The sequence below is a fragment of the Grammomys surdaster genome, unplaced genomic scaffold (assembly GCF_004785775.1).
Source record: "Grammomys surdaster isolate TR1022 unplaced genomic scaffold, NIH_TR_1.0 843, whole genome shotgun sequence".
In the NCBI taxonomy this organism is placed as follows: Eukaryota; Metazoa; Chordata; class Mammalia; order Rodentia; family Muridae; genus Grammomys; species Grammomys surdaster.
Genome location: NW_021605262.1, coordinates 143,425 through 148,320, shown reverse-complemented (window position 1 = coordinate 148,320; position 4,896 = coordinate 143,425). Strand labels below are relative to the sequence as shown.

The 4,896-nt window shown below is 41.2% G+C and overlaps 1 protein-coding gene across 1 annotated transcript in view; it reads left to right on the top strand.

The window, feature by feature from the left end:
- The window catches only part of Adcy2 (adenylate cyclase 2), a 354,940-nt gene that overhangs the window by 274,689 nt on the left and 75,355 nt on the right, over positions 1 to 4,896 (top strand). The gene's annotated exons all lie outside the window — the stretch shown is intronic.

Here is a 4,896-nt window from a genome sequence, read left to right as displayed (position 1 = left end):
AGAGGGAGAGGGAGAGGGAGAGGGAGAGGGAGGGAGAGAGGGAGGGACAGAGACAGAGACAGAGACAGAGACAGAGACAGAGACAGAGACAGAGAAAGATTGCCCTCACTCTTTCTTTAAAGGTCTGGACTTTGGACAGTATCTGAAAGAAAAAGATAGAGAAAAGAAAAACTTACACCGTGCCAAGTAATTCAGAAAAGCAGGCAGGCTTAGCCTAGCACTCAGCAAATGACTGTTCTGGGGTCCGAGTGTCTGATAAGGGAAAGTACACTATTTCTCCCAACTCCTTAGCATGGCTCAAGGTGAATCAGCCTTCCTTAGAAATGGTCCCTTGCCAGGTGATTGACAGGCCCAGCTGGGCTAACACTTTTCAGGTAACTTAAAATGCAAGGTGTCCATCCATGAACAGGAACAGGTTCCAGCCTTTTGACAAGGGAAAAATAGTGATACCTGATGGGCACCAACCGAGTACTGATAAAGGTTTCTAGACCAATCCTCCCTCTAAAGAAGTAACCTAGCATCATTTAGGAGATGCGCTGAAACTGGGGGATAAAAAACAGTTTACTTCCTCCATGAAAACTGCGAGATCTGGTTCCAGTGCCATTCGACAGTCAGGAGCAGTATCTGGACTGGTGTCCCAGGCACATCCCCAAATACAGCCAAGGCAGGCTTGCTCAGAACACAGATCTCCCTTCTGCTTACAGATTCTATACCCTAAGCTGGCTAGCCAGTCTCTATCTCCTTCCTCTCACACCTTCTTCCCATGGCTGTCTCCAAAGAAGATGACTTGTTTTATAGCTTAAAGGAAGTTTTATGAAACTCATCCTTCTTATAATAAATGTGTATATATATCTGAAATAGATTTTCTGTAGTCACTGCCTATTCTGTAGCAGCCAAAAAAAGAAAAGAAAAGAAAAAAGCATTTTCAATCTACCAGGATTCAGCGCTGTGCTGCAATTTATCCTGTGTAGTGCAGCCGGGATTTGTGGGCAGCTAACCTGTGTAGATTGAGTGGCATCTTTTTTCTGATAAAGGTGCTTAGCAATTAGAAGCGGGTGCTATCTTCCCCTCTATACTACAAAGGTTTTATCCTGGGCACTGAGCCAGAGCAGTGGCATTTACGGGAGTAATAGCAAGGCAGGGCATTACTCATGCATACAGTTCCTCAGCTGGCTCCCCAAGTTTGGAGAGGTTCCCACCAGATTTCCTCCTTTTTTACAAATTAGCATCAGCACACATGAGCCAAAGGCACCCTTCTTCTCTGCTTTAAAAAAAAAATCCTTGGTGAAATTTCCCACTGTCAGCTGATCAGCCTTCCGTTCAAATATGCCAACAAATTAAACTCCTTTCTAGTACCAGGCCTGAAGCAGCTGGTCCATGAGAGAAATGTCTGGGTTCTACTCAGACTGCCAGGGAGCAGAAGCTTGCTGTGGATTCATGATCCCCCAGGGAACTGGGGGCCCATCACCACTGTCAAGCACATAAGTTTGATTTCTTGCTTCTGTCCATTGTGTGAACCTCTATGTTACCTACATCCTAAGTGATGCAGGGGCTGTCGATCACTGGAAGGAGTTGGAAATGTGTATGGCCACTTTAAAAGAAAAAAAAAAGCTGTTGAAATATATATGTGTGTCATCCCTAAGGAAGACAAGAGACTGAGAAAAAAACACTTCATAGTTCTCAGTTTTATGAAAGAGATTGCAAATAAGCATTCTTAAAAATTAAAGAAAAAAGAGGAAAAGATGACAGTGCACCCCTCCATGTCGGCTGGCAGGGTTGGCTTCGATTTTCTTGTCTCTTGTATTGTGCTACATCTTCATGAGCCCAGAGAAGCCCACTTCAAGCTCGAGCTTCACCACATTCTTGTCTTCATAATGAACACAAGTTGACCATTGAACATGAGTCCTGTGGAGTCCACACAAGCCACCTTTCCCGTTGGTGTTGACAGATGCATGCCCTGTCTCATGTCCAGGTCCCCTGCCTGTCTCAAAGTTCTTGGTGTGTTTCTTCCTTCACCTTTCTCATAGTAGCCCTGTTTATTTCTATTAAATGGTGTTTGCTTTTGAATATCTTAAAGATACAGAAAAATAATGTCACAAACACTCCAGTGTCCACTGCACAAACTTTACATATGCTAAGTCTGTGTCCTGTATACGGCAATTGTGATCGTTCCTCTGGACACTGGATTTAAGTGTGTTCCCTGGATTATCTTTGTAATTTGTTCAGTCTTAATTCATATTGATGTGGCATTATTTAACTGATATTTTTGTTGTATCTGCTTATGAGTGCCTTCGTCTCTATTATCTTATCTTCTGTTTACTTCTTTTAGTTGAATTCATATTCCTAACTTTTAAAGGATTAAACAAACACTTCTACTGATTCTGAAGCACAGATTCCCACATGTATAATTCATGTGGATTCATCCCATTCTCTGTTATTGCAGTCTCCTTGCATGCCTTTGCATGAAATCTGAATGTTCTGGGTCCTTTGCGAGCTTTTGTCTCTTTTGTTTTGTTTTTCTGTATTTTGTTTTTTGGTTTTTTTTGGTGTTTTTTTGTTGTTTTTGTTTTGTTTAGTCTGTCTTTGGTATATATGTGCATCTTTCCCTGTATGCCTAAGTGACTGAGCGTAGCCTTTTCTGAATTCCTGAACCACAAAGGACACAACTCCATTCCCATCGCTTCCCTTCCATCCCCGAGTTCCTACCTATACACGATTTCCATTCTGGACTGCAGGCTCTACAGTGTTCCTTCAGTTTCTCCTTTCACTACTTCTAATTTAGACATGGTTTCATTGCGAGGGCTCTGGTTTGCAGGCACCTCATTCATTCTCTGTAATAAAGGCATCACCACAAGGTTGATTTTAATATCAGGTAGCTCTAGGACTCACCTACTCAAGGTACCATCTTTGACTCCATCCCTAGCGGGACATTGTTGTGCCTAGTAAGTCATGGGTGGGAACTCTCATCAGCATCCCTGGCATGGAATAAGATTGGGGATCTTGACTATTGTTGATGTCCTTTTTAGGGTCCCAGAGACGTATTCTTCCCTGAGTACAGCTCTTCATGGCCCCTGACTTCACCAAAACAGTTTTAACTCCAGCTCCCAGTTAACCAAATTCATGGATGCATCTCTTACTTTGATACATATTAAATCACAGACTACTCAGACTGCATCAGCCCTTGGTCCCCTTAAGTTTGTCAGTGTCGGTGCCCCTCTGTATTTGATACTGTCCCTGGACCTAGAAATTTTATTTCTTACCTAATCTAAGTGAAACATTTTCAGTGAATTCATCTCTCTCTCTCTCTCTCTCTCTCTCTCTCTCTCTCTCTCTCTCTCTCTCTCTCTCTCTCTCTCTCTCCCTCTCCCTCTCCCTCTCTCCCTCTCTCTTTTGCTGAGACACCCTTACTTATTTTCCAACTCTGTTGTGTTATAGTGGGTCCACGTCTTCTTCCTCAGTCCTCACAATGCATGTGTGCGTATCTGAGCGGCTGTAGTTTTTGTATTCTAATTAGTACATGATAATTGTGCATACATATTGTGAGAAGGCATCTTCTTCCTCAGTCCCAGATCTCACAATGCATGCATTGTGTGACTGTAATGTTTGCTTTCTAATTAATAAGTGATCATTGTACCTATGGGATACAGTATGACATTTTCATAATTGTAGATATGAGGTAAATGACAAATCAAGGTAGTTACATCTATCACCTGCTGGGTGTTTTTATTTAAATCAAAAAAGTCAAGCAGTGGTCAGGATTGAGTGAGTGAGTGAATGAGTGAGTGAGTGAGGAGATGAATTGCTAACAGGGGAATTTTCTACTTGGAAATGGTCAGTGGAAGAAAGCGTTTTCCTGAAAGAGGTTCCACGACCTTCTTTACCCAACCCAATTTTTGGAACCTAGCTCTAGTCTTAGGATTTTAATAGAATTAAATTATCAATTGACTCCTCTCTCCTGGGTGTTTTTGCCATTCTGCCTGTACTGTGTGTATAGAATTTTATTGTTAATACGAAATTCTTTCAAAGACCAAATAATAATCAAACATGAGGGTATTTTTACATGTTACAGTTATTTTATTCAAATTATCTGTCAAATTCAATGATTCTATTAAATTGTGCATCATGAAAATTCTTGAAGCAAGGATAAGTTTTATTAATAATGTTTAGTTAGATATTGTGTGTCTCATTATCCCTGGCTAAGCGAATAATAATGATACTTTACTTAAGAAAATTTAATAGCAAAATTGCAGCCTCAAAACTATTATTTCTACTTAGACTCTGTCAATTTCCTTACACATTTGAAGATATATTTTCAGTAATTTTTTACTGCTCTTTTCAAAGGGCCGTTTTTAGTGTTCTCTCAAAAGAGGAAAATAATGTGTAAGCAGTATCATTCATATCCACTAGAAATAGATTTGATTTTCTTGGCATTCATAAAGAGAAATACCTATGGTAGAGGCAGTGTGCTTTTGTGGGTAATCAAAACCTAGAGTACACCTCAGGAGAGCAGGCATCTGATGGGATGGGAGAGGCAGTGTCCAGGCAGGTTTTGGTGACTCTTGTACCGCAGCCCACCCTAAGAACTACAGATATCTTACCCCGTGCTTTGAAGAGCCATAAGAGATTTAAAGCAGCGATCAAGATCTAGCTGTGCTCTGGGGGTGATGAGTTTGCTTTTGCTGAGGAAGGGAAGAAACAGGACCAAGTAACATGTGGTGGTTTTCATAGAGATGGCACTGAACAGAATAAAAAATAAATGGTCTGTTTTGGAGCTATGGTATAAAAAGTGATACAGGTGGTTCTTGCTGCTTGATCAGGTATGAAAATTCTCAGAGGGTTGTTTTGTGGAAGTGTGTGTGTGTGTGTGTGTGTGTGTGTGTGTGTGTGTGTGTGTGT